Below are 12,027 nucleotides of genomic sequence, written 5' to 3'. Positions count from 1 at the left end.
GTGTGTGTGTGTGTGTGTGTGTGTGTGTGTGTGTGTGTGTGTGTGTGTGTGTGTGTGTGTGCTTGTTGAGTTTAACTCCGAAAAGACCACATGTGTTGTGATATTTTACACAAACGATCCAAAACGGCAAAATAAATTTACGGAACCGGTCTAAAAGACCTCCGGGGTCCTACAGCGGGATCTCCGATTGTGACTGTCCGAGCGCCGGCGGCCGCGTCATTTTATGGAGCTCCAAAAACTCCGAAAACTTTGGAGCAAATTGTCAATTCGGTAAAGATGTTCGCAAGACTACCTATATTCGAAATCTAAACCGTTCATTTCTCGCCTAAAATGTTGTCAGAAGTGAATTTAGTGATGAATAAGATGGCGAAAATTGTTAAAATTGTCCCGTTTTTGGGCTGTCTATGTACTGGAAATCCAACCATCACTGAATGCCGAAATGAATGTTGGGATACAGGTGCTGCGAAGTTCATACAAGTTACCAACCGATGTATCCTCGGTAAATGGGCGTGTCAAGAATACATCCGGGAATTTTAACGGTTCTTGGCGAAATGCGAACTTGTGTATTGGGACAGTACTTTGGCAACACGAGATGACGTTTCACAGGGACACAAGAACACAAGTCAATAGAAGAACACAGATTGGGAAACGCCCTTGCTCTCTCTCCTGAGATGATTGACCAATCAGTGATGAGAGTCCTGAGCGCTTTGATCTCCTGCCAATCACTCGCTCTCAGACAGGAGAAGGGGACAGAATGCAGCAGCTGTAAAGTGACTTTTTCTTTATCATTCCTTTCCCCATTTCTGACTTGTTGAAGTCATGTGTGTAGCCCAGAACGTAAGTTTAAACTATTCAGTAGCTTGCTTAACTGTCATGGGTTTTACTGCCTTGTTATCTGTGTAAAAGTTAAAGCTACATTTATTCAGATTTCAATAAGTGTTCTGCTACGATGTGGATAAGTTTAGCCCGTGTTACGACGTGACATTTATTTGGAGTGAGAGAGATATAAATTATTATCGCCTTGATAATATTGCTGTGTTTCTTATTGCATAGTTGATAGATGTGCAGATTGTTTATTACTTAGGCAGCTACGTGTTGATATTCAGGTTGTGTTAGGGCAATTTGCTAGCAACATGCAATCGCCAGTAAACAGTCTAGCGCTGTGGAGCCACGTGCTTAGCTATTAAAGCTGCACTGTTTACTCCATTATGGATATGTGTGCTGTAATAGATGTGGCTTATTCTCAGTTTGTGTTACTGAGCAATATGTTACATTTATGTTAATTATTACAGAGAAATTAATGTAATTCTTAGTATTGCTTCTTGTTATATACTGGTGGCTATAATATTTTGGTAAATAATGTTCATAGTAAGTCAGATGCTTATTAAATGTGCATTATTATTTGCTTATATTTCAGAACCACATCCAACTTCACATGTAACGTCAAATACAACTTTAACATAGTTAACTTCATGTTTGAGTTGTAAATAAATCTTCCTGGATCTCAAGGTCAGACATCTCTGGTTCAAGTTCTTACCCTACGGACAGCCTACAGCGGGCCGGTGTTTCAGTAGCCAGTTTTCAATACTTTTTACAAGCCTATTGCCTATATTTTTGTAATACAATAAACACGGTTACACTTTTTGAAACCATTTCAGCTTGTGTAGGCCTATCAGTGCTTTCTGAACATATTGAACGTACTCGTCCTGTTGTTTATTTGGTTGCCATGACTTCACGAGTGATGACGTCCTGTCACGGTTCCAGTTGCTCACCCTAAAAGGGGAGAGAGAGAGCGGATGACAGTTCGCTTGAGCTCAGTAGAGCAGACGGCTCTGCAGAGTCGTGTAATTACGACTTTATGACTTTTCATAAACAGCTGAAGGAGCGGCGATGCGCCGCTGCTATGTGTACATGGCGGAAACCCTGTTGTGCGTCTGTCCTGAAAGTGAAAGAGCAGCACTTGTCCCTCCCTCATTACCCCCGCTGAGGTGCCCTTGAGCAAGGCCCTGAACCTCCAACCGCTCCAGTAGAGCTGCTCAGTGGCCAGCAGATCAGACTGTGGTTGTACTGGGCAGCTTCCAGGTATGAATGTGTGCATCTGTGTGAATGTGATCAGGGCATTCCTGCAAAAGAGAGGCTGCCTCTGTTTTGGGCCTGAGCTTGATCCATAATTATATCAAACCTCCTCTACCTCCATCTCTGAGAAAAGTATTATATCTAGAAACAGCACTGATATCAGACGTTTTCACCTTCTTTTTGCAGTATGGCTAGTTAATCTATTAGAGCAGCTCATGCCTATGGGTTTTTCCTCTGCTCACAGAGGCTCAACGGATGGATCGTTGAGGCTTAATTTAACACCGCAAACAATGGAAAACAGCTGCAAATAACGCCAGGCGTCATGAGCTTATCAGCCTGAGCGGGGATTACAAGGGAAATGAATCATTAACACTATTGCCACTTCAATGCTGCTAAAGCATGATTGGCAGGATGAAAGCTGGGTGTTAGGAGGAGGAAAGGAAATGGGTGGAGCTGTGGTCTGATACCCAGTGAAGCGGGTATCATTATTGGATAAGAGCTGCAGGAGGCCCAGCCAAAATGACCCCCTGTGTGTGTGAGTGAAGACAGAATAGAGTGAAGGAATGGATGAAAGAAAATGAAAAGTATGACAGACAGAGAACAAGAGAACAAGTTAAACTGCATGCCCACTGCGCCTGGGCGAATCAGACGTATTTATATAGCACATAGACGTACACTGACACGCAATCCAAAGTCCATGAACCGATTCTGTCCCAACAACATGCTGACAGCAGGTGTTGAATCGTAATGTTGCCTTCTTCTATTTATAGTTTACTGTTGGTTTTTTTGTATTAACAGAAAGGCTTTGAGATGTGCAGGGCATGGAGTGCACTGCAACCCCACGCCCGCCTCTCCCAATATGACACCAGGTAGATTTTAATGGCTTTATGGAAAACAGTGGGATGCCCCGCTGGTGAAGGGGATTCTGGGTCATGGAGGGATTTGTTAAGTTATTACAGTGTCTGGAGCAAGGCCCTTATCGGCACCTGCCAAGTCTTTGGCGGACCCAGTGGGATTGCACTGACCCTAGTGGAAGTAATGGATATTAGAAAATCTTCCCACTGTGAGGAGGGAGGAAAGGGGGACAGAGTTTGGAAAAGGCAGGGAGGTAGGAGAAATGGACAGAACCTCAAGGACACCAAGCATCAGTATAGCAGCACTATAACTGAGCAAAGATGTCTGAGTCACAGAAGTAGGGAATGTTGTGTGAGAAAGAAAATCTGATGTGGAATATAAACTGATAAATGAGTAAATTACTAGAATTACCAGATTATAAAAAAAAAGATGTCAGAAGATCCCATCAAGAGGTCACACCTGAAGCACGGAGGACAGAAGAAGCAATCATTTCACCTTAACTAGAGGCTATATGCTGCCTTCCTCCCTTTGACCCTGGCAATGTTGTGTGCACCTCCTGTATGTGCATTTCTTCTTTCAATATTTGATTTACGTTAGTTATTGCACATCATTTCTGCTGAGATGTTTGGTTTAATGTATAATATAATCTCTTTGCAGAGCTTAACCCACACACAATCTAAACGTCACACAAACTACAAATGTACAAAGAAACGTAAAAAAAGACAATAAAACTTGCGGACTGAGCCCTCACCAACTTCCGTCGTACGTACTATGACGTGTTCATTGTCATCACGTCAACTCTGTGATAGACTGCAAAGATGCCAATATCAAAATACAATATCCAAAAGTCAAGTTATGGAACGAGAAATGGCTAAAACTGAAAAGTTTCTTACATTCAGATTTTAAGATTTCCTTTCATGTAGTGAAAAGTCTTCCAGACTCATGCTACATGCATATCGTCCAAGATCAAGTCCATCTGTGCAACCATCCAGCATTAATAGAGACAGACTGATATTGGGGACTACGCACACGTCTCACATTAACAGAAGCCACTCAGAGAGGGGCTGGCTTTCTGACAAGTGCTTTAGTATCACAGGTTGCCCCTTTGCAGGGTCTAAATCAGGGGTCGCAACCTTAGGCACGCATGCTACCATGGGCACGCGGTACCTTAACCAATGGCAAACTGACGATATGTGTACAAGAGAGTTATTGAAGTGTTGAAATCATAGTTGAAATGCTGAAGCACTCTCTCATCCGCATGCCAAGTTACAACGTTCACAGTTGCGCAACCTGTTATTTACGGTAGTTTGATTGATTTGTATCCCCACCATAGACTGTATAAAAACTATCCACATCCACATGCAGCAAAGACCCACTCTAATCTGCCTCTGCTCTGATTGGCTAGTAGGCTACTATAGTAACGCTGCTGGTGGAGCGGGCTCGGTAGCGGTATGTCGGCAATGGCAGGCCCGCTAGCTAAGAAAGCTAAAGTTAATGTTCGGGCATTCCAGCCCTAATGGACAGAAGAGTGGGGTTTTGTGTTTAAGAGGGGCCGTGCTGTGTGCACTTTAGGTCTTGAAATTTTTTGTTGCCCGAACATCGAGTGTTAAACTCCATTTTGTACCAGACAAGTTTTGCTGTCTCAGGAACATTGCAGTGGCTTTGCTGACAATCTTCGGATCAACAGATCTCTGTGAGCAGATATGAAGAGCATATGAAGAGCGTGCAGTTGTTTGACAACTGACCACTCCGAAGCTTGTGTTCAACTTAAAGTGACTAAGTAAGAACCCAAGATGGAGCTCAGCAAAAAAAAGCAGGGCCAGGGATCACATTGACTGGTAGGCATCTGTTAAATGTAGCACATATGACTCTGTCCCAGTCTCTTTTTTCATCTCAGATGTGGATGTTTGCATGGCTGCATTCTCCCCTTGTGGCATTTGCTGCCATTGCAACCTTTTTTGAAATGAGGGAATATCATTGCAAGCAGTATGCAAAATGAGAACCGTGCATATAAAATCTGTAAAAAATACAAGTATTAAGTATTTCTGACAAGATTAATGATTTCAACTCAGATGTGGATGTTTCATAAGCATGGCAGCATTATTGTATAGTTCTCATATTTCTGTTTGTTACTCTTAATTCTCCTGTTTTGACATTTACTGCCATTATAACGGAGTGAAGTTTAAGATGATAAACAAGACTGGTGTAATGTTGGTAAGGTTAATGATTTCCACTCAGATGTGGATGGCAGCCTTGTATCATACTCCAGATATAATTACAATGTCCTGATTATGGGAAATAAATTTTATCAAATGTTGTTCATGGATATTACATTTTTGATGTGATGTCATAATTAAACTTAATGTTGACATGGCACACTATCCATCCATCCATCCATCTTCGTCCGCTTATCCGGTGTCGGGTCGCGGGGGGAGCAGCTCCAGCAGGGGACCCCAAACTTCCCTTTCCCGAGCAACATTAACCAGCTCCGACTGGGGGATCCCGAGGCGTTCCCAGGCCAGGTTGGAGATATAATCCCTCCACCTAGTCCTGGGTCTTCCCCGAGGCCTCCTCCCAGCTGGACGTGCCTGGAACACCTCCCTAGGGAGGCGCCCAGGGGGCATCCTTACCAGATGCCCGAACCACCTCAACTGGCTCCTTTCGACGCAAAGGAGCAGCGGCTCTACTCCGAGCTCCTCACGGATGACTGAGCTTCTCACCCTATCTCTAAGGGAGACGCCAGCCACCCTCCTGAGGAAACCCATTTCGCCGCTTGTACCCTGGATCTCGTTCTTTCGGTCATGACCCAGCCTTCATGACCATAGGTGAGGGTAGGAACGAAAACTGACCGGTAGATCGAGAGCTTTGCCTTCTGGCTCAGCTCTCTTTTCGTCCTGGCGGTGCGATAGATTGAATGCAATACCGCACCCGCTGCGCCCGATTCTCCGACCAATCTCCCGCTCCATTGTCCCTCACTCGCGAACAAAACCCCAAGGTACTTGAACTCCTTCACTTGGGGTAAGGACTCATTCCCTACCTGGAGAAGGCATTCCATCGGTTTCCTGCTGAGAACCATGGCCTCCGATTTAGAGGTGCTGATCCTCATCCCAACCGCTTCACACTCGGTTGCGAACCGATCCAGTGAGTGCTGAAGGTCGCAGGCCGATGATGCCATCAGGACCACATCATCTGCAAAGAGCAGCGATGAGATCCCCAGCCCACCAAACTGCAACCCCTCCCCACCCCGACTACGCCTCGATATCCTGTCCATAAATATTACAAACAGGATTGGTGACAAAGCGCAGCCCTGGCGGAGGCCAACCCTCACCTGAAACGAGTCCGACTTACTACCGAGAACCCGGACACAGCTCTCACTTTGGTCATACAGAGATTGGATGGCCCTGAGTAGAGACCCCTCACCCCATACTCCCAGCAGCACCTCCCACAGTATCTCCCGGGGACCCGGTCATACGCCTTCTCCAAATCCACAAAACACATGTAGACCGGTTGGGCATACTCCCAGGCTCCCTCCAGGATCCTTGCGAGAGTGAAGAGCTGGTCCGTTGTTCCACGACCAGGACGGAATCCGCATTGTTCCTCCTCAACCCGAGGTTCGACTATCGGCCGAACCCTCCTTTCCAGCACCTTGGAGTAGACTTTACCAGGGAGGCTGAGAAGTGTGATACCCCTATAATTGGCACACACCCTCTGGTCCCCCTTTTTAAAAAGAGGAACCACCACCCCAGTCTGCCACTCCTTTGGCACCGTCCCAGACTTCCACGCAATGTTGAAGAGGCGTGTCAACCAGGACAGCCCCTCCACACCCAGAGCCTTGAGCATTTCTGGACGGATCTCATCAATCCCGGGGCTTTGCCACTGTGTAGTTGTTTGACTACATCAGTGACTTCCGCCTGGGAAATCGGCGACAATCCCCGTTATCCTCCAGCTCTGCCTCTAACATAGAGGGCGTATTAGTCGGATTCAGGAGTTCCTCAAAGTGCTCCCTCCACCGCCCCTATTACCTCCTCAGTGGAGGTCAACAGTGTCCCATCCTTACTGTACACAGCTTGGATGGTTCCCCGCTTCCCCCTCCTGAGGTGGCGAACAGTTTTCCAGAAACACTTTGGTGCCGACCGAAAGTCCTTCTCCATGTCTTCTCCAAACTTCTCCCACACCCGCTGCTTTGCCTCTTTCACGGCAGAGGCTGCAGCCCTTCGGCCCCTTCGGTACCCTGCAACTGCCTCCGGAGTCCTCCGAGATAACATATCCCGGAAGGACTCCTTCTTCAGTCGGACGGCTTCCCTGACCACTGGTGTCCACCACGGTGTTCGTGGGTTACCGCCCCTTGAGGCACCTAAGATCCTAAGACCACAGCTCCTCGCCGCAGCTTCAGCAATGGAAACTTTGAACATTGTCCACTCGGGTTCAATGCCCCCAGCCTCCACAGGGATGCACGAAAAGCTCCGCCCGGAGGTGTGAGTTGAAAGTCTGTCGGACAGGGGCCTCCTCCAGACGTTCCCAATTTACCCGCACTACACGTTTGGGCTTACCAGGTCTGTCCAGAGTCTTCCCCACCCCTGACCCAACTCACCACCAGATGGTGATCGGTTGACAGCTCTGCCCCTCTCTTCACCCGAGTGTCCAAAACATACGGCCTCAGATCAGATGAAACGATTATGAAATCGATCATTGACCTTGACCTAGGGTGCTCTGGTACCAGGTACACTTATGAGCATCCCTATGTTCGAACATGGTGTTCGTTATAGACAATCCATGACTAGCACAGAAGTCCAACAACAAACACCCACTCTGGTTTAGATCAGGGAGGCCGTTCCTCCCAATCACGCCTCTCCAGGTGTCTCCATCATTGCCCACGTGTGCGTTGAAGTCCCCCAGCAGAACAATGGAGTCCCCCACTGGAGCCCCATGCAGGACTCCAGTCAAGGTCTCCAAGAAGGCCGAATACTCCGAACTCCTGTTTGGTGCATATGCACAAACAACAGTCAGAGTTTTCCCCCCCACAACCCGCAGGCGTAGGGAGGCGACCCTCTCGTCCACCGGGGTAAACTCCAACACAGCGGCGCTCAGCCGGGGGCTTGTATGGCACACTAATAAACAAGAAATTTAGAAAAGGGCACTTCATATCAAAAAGGTTGCCGACCCCTGGTCTAAACCAAAAACAATGCAACTCATTTGCTTACAAATGCACTTCAGTCATCTACCACACTGTACGAACAGCATTGCATAATATATTCTAAAGCAATATGGGTTGTACATCTTTTGATTAAGCCATGCCTTGAGACAAACCAGACACAAACCAAGCCAAACTAATCAAAGCCAAGCATAAATGTTTCCAAGCTGGTTATATCTTCTGTTGGTTCGGAGTGTAAAGTGCTTTACCTTTTTTTCTTTTTAATGCAAATCTCAAAGGCTTACACAAATACACAAAATGATATCCAGTGGACAAACTGTCAGGAAGGAGGCAGGATCAAGTGACTCCTTACTCGGAAGCAAAAATAGACCAAGGAGAAACTGATTCTTTGGTATTGTTAGGGCTTTAATGTTGGTCTGTCATTATGCATCCTGTGGATCTGGGCTCAGAGATGACAATGTTTAGAGATCTGGCCCTACACCAGAACACTGCGAAAAACAGCCATGTTAATCATTCATCGGGCTGGTAGGATATTGACTCAATGTAGCAGCTTAGATGGAAAGCGCGTTAGGACACAAGTGAAATCCATTGTCTCCATGGCTCACTTTCATACACCGTGTAGCAGGGCCAGAAAGGCATGGGGGATAGAGAAGGGGACATAGACACAGTTTTGCTTTGGGGATTTGAAACCTGGAGGATTTTTCTGTCTACATTTTCTTGTAAGGCGAGAAAAGGAAAATTACCCAGCAGTAAATAGATGAGTTTTGATAAGGCCTCCTAAATATAAGTCTTATCTCTCTCTCAATTTGAAACAGCCATGGAAGAAATAGGCCATGTTGTCACTCAGGCTTTTAATTAAAAACAGAGGGAAAGTCTGTGTGTGTGTGTGTGTGTGTGTGTGTGTGTGTGTGTGTGTGTGTGTGTTCCCAGGAGAGAGTAGTTTTAAAAACATTTATTCACGCTTATCACCTTCAAATGGCCTTGTAATAATCATTTTTTTTGGTCTGGTTCAACCTGCCTGCTCCAATCTTATTCACTGTGTGACCAACAGGGTGAATGAGATGGTGAGAGAGAGACTGAGAGAGAGAGGTGACATGACCCCATGTCTATTAATCAGCAACTCAGCTAGGCTCACATCACTAGAGCAGATAAGACCGCCTGTTGTCACACAGGTGGAAGTAATGGCTGGGAAGCACCCTTGTCCGATAGCAGCTTGTCCGAATGCTGAGATGTGAACTGACAAAGAAACGTACAAGGCCTGGAAACAGAGAGCCGCTGTCAAGCCTTGACTGATAACAGCTTGAGTGAGAGGAGCGCAAGTCAAGAGGAACAAGTCGAAACAGACAGATAACACAGTGGCCTAAATGTGATTATGGCTCATCGTCAGGACGACAGTGTTCCTGTAAACACTGATTTGTGCCATCTTCTGTTTATCTGAGGCATGATAGAAAACAAATAGTCTTCTGTAATTTTAATGGTCAGTTTAAGAAAGTAATCCTCGAGTGATTCGGACATCCCTTTTTTGTGAACTACTGAAGATGTGCGACAGAGAGGATCTGTTGTCTGGTTTGGGTTGTTAGACAAGGCCCTATAGTTCAACCCTAAACAGGGGAGGGGGGTGTACAGAAATTAGCAAATGACGAAAAGCACATATTGACTTGACATATCTAAAATGCATAGAGAGCCAGAGAAATCAAGTGGGTTATTAGCCTGTATTTACCCACTTGATGGTGAGAGCTAATTGAACATGTAAAGGGAGGGAATTCCACAACTTGAGCAAGGTGAAGAAATAACTTCTGCTCTGAGGAAGTAGGGTACAGCCATACAGGTGCTGTGGTAATTGGCAAAATGTCTACGTCAAACTGCACTTGCACTTTTGTGTTTAAATCAAGAAACTGGTTCAAGACCTTGAAATTTTAGTAAAGGTACGGTACAGTTTTTTTTTATTATTAAAGATAGACAGTTTTCTGATTACAAAATTGTTCCATGCCAGTTTTAGTAAGGTCAAGTTTCAAGTATAAAAGCAGAGTCCCAAATCAAGTCAAGTCCATGGCAATAGTGTCAGGTGCAGATCTCCAATCTAAATTAAACAAATAGCCTAACAGTTCAGATTTAAGCATTTAAGAGTACACTGCTTGACTTTGTCATAGTGCCTAATACTGCCTCAGAACTGGATACTGGATACAGTTTACGTTCAAAAATGTTGAGTTTTAAAACATGAGGTGCATGAAATGCTATGATATATGAAGTGTTAGCAAGAAGTATTTACAAACGTGTTACAGCAGAACTAAATTACAGCAGCAGTGCAGCAGCATAGGAGCCAATCCTCTAGAGACATGTTTGCAGTGAGTCAAAAGCAACACCCTCAAAACAACAGCAACAACCTTGAGTGAAATATGCAACAAAACCAGTACAGCCCATAATACACAATACTCAAACACATCTGTATCATATTCAACAAAGCATACGGCAGACAACAAGCAAAACACTAAATATGCTCAGCTACTAAAAGAGACCAATCAATAATTACTACCATTGCAAATTTATAGATCAAGATGGCAGATAACAGCAGAAATTAGCAGAGCAGATCAGTGAGAGCAATGAAAAACCAGCCTCCTATACAGTAGTCAAGCAAATAAACACAGACGGAACAGAGACTTGGCATAGTATTTAGCACAAAAAGCAAAATTCTTACCTTGTTGAAGTGAAGAAGTGATCCCTGGGGTCCCTATAGGAATTATTGTTGCAGTCCCAAACAGGAAAACTCCTATTCTGGCTTTAAGTAAACCGATGTTGTGCTTACCATGAAGCCCATATTACAGGAAATTATGTAAATGGGGTGTGTGCAAGACAATTAGTATGTTTACATCCATAAAACAGTTTACAATAATGGAATCTACTAGACAGACCCACAATGAGCTAAGAGGCAACAACCAAGAGGAAAATATACCATAAAACAAACTCAGTGGAAAACACTCAATGTAAGGTTGGGCAATATGGCTGAAATTAATATGACAACACTTGACATTTCCCTAAAAATATCTCTACCTCAACATGGAAATGTAGGCAAAATTCCAAAAAAGAAAATCAAACTCATGTTCAATGCAATTAATCACTGATCTCAGCCAGATAATCAAACTGAATGACCACAGCTAAAATCCCACAACAACATGACAACGAAATGGTGAAACAAGCCACAAAACCAAATTCTAGCAAGCCCAAAACACCAAACAATACTTTAATATTACAATGCTATATTTGAACTATTACAATGTACTGTCAAACAAGGACCCAAATAAAACTAAGCTCAGCCACTAACGTTACAAGACAGTCACCCAAAGCTAATGCAGATATAACAGCATTTAGCAGCAACAATTAGCAGCTAACGTTAGCCCAACAAATGGCAAGTATGTGCAGCAAAGCACACAAAAACAGGCAAAACACAGCCAAGATATCAAATCACAAAAATGCTAATTCATACCTTGACAGGAGCAACAGCAAACTCCAACTTCCAGTTGGAGGCGGTGTTTTAGGCCCAAAGCTGATATGAGAAATTACAGGCAAACTGGGTCGCTGAGTGGTGGCAATTGCAGCAGGGAGATTGGTTCAAATACAACCATTTCCTCAACGAAGTCCTGAAGCGATACAAACATAATGTTAGCAAGCTAGCTTGCTCAGTAAATGCTACATGAGCAATGGCAACAGAGCAAAACAGAGGACAGGGTACTGAGACTTTGAATAGCAGGCCTTTTGTGACCAATCAGATTATGTGACACTTGTGTCAACAATAAAAAAATATTTTTTTAAATAACATGTTGACATGTGGGTGCTGTATCATTGTTATCTAAACTGTGACCCTTTATTGAAAAAAAATGAAGGTTCCATATAAATGTGACCTATTTGTGTAACAATTTGTAGGAACAACTACCAAAGGGAGTCACCAT

General features: G+C 44.6%; 1 long non-coding RNA gene across 3 annotated transcripts in view; it reads right to left on the bottom strand.

Moving 5' to 3' along the window:
• The window catches only part of LOC114556500 (uncharacterized), a 51,094-nt gene extending 39,317 nt beyond the window's left edge, over nucleotides 1–11,777 (bottom strand). For 2 of the 3 annotated variants that reach the window (XR_003692692.1, XR_003692690.1), the window contains exon 1: nucleotides 11,565–11,777. This is a non-coding gene — a long non-coding RNA (uncharacterized LOC114556500). Of the gene's footprint in view, nucleotides 1–10,778; nucleotides 11,025–11,564 lie in introns of those variants that run through there. The other variant, XR_003692691.1, reaches the window with a different exon arrangement.
• Between the last annotated feature and the right edge of the window lie 250 nt (nucleotides 11,778–12,027).

Source organism: Perca flavescens, chromosome 6 (assembly GCF_004354835.1).
Source record: "Perca flavescens isolate YP-PL-M2 chromosome 6, PFLA_1.0, whole genome shotgun sequence".
In the NCBI taxonomy this organism is placed as follows: Eukaryota; Metazoa; Chordata; class Actinopteri; order Perciformes; family Percidae; genus Perca; species Perca flavescens.
Note: the sequence above shows the minus strand (reverse complement) of the source record. Positions and strands in the feature narration are given on the sequence as shown.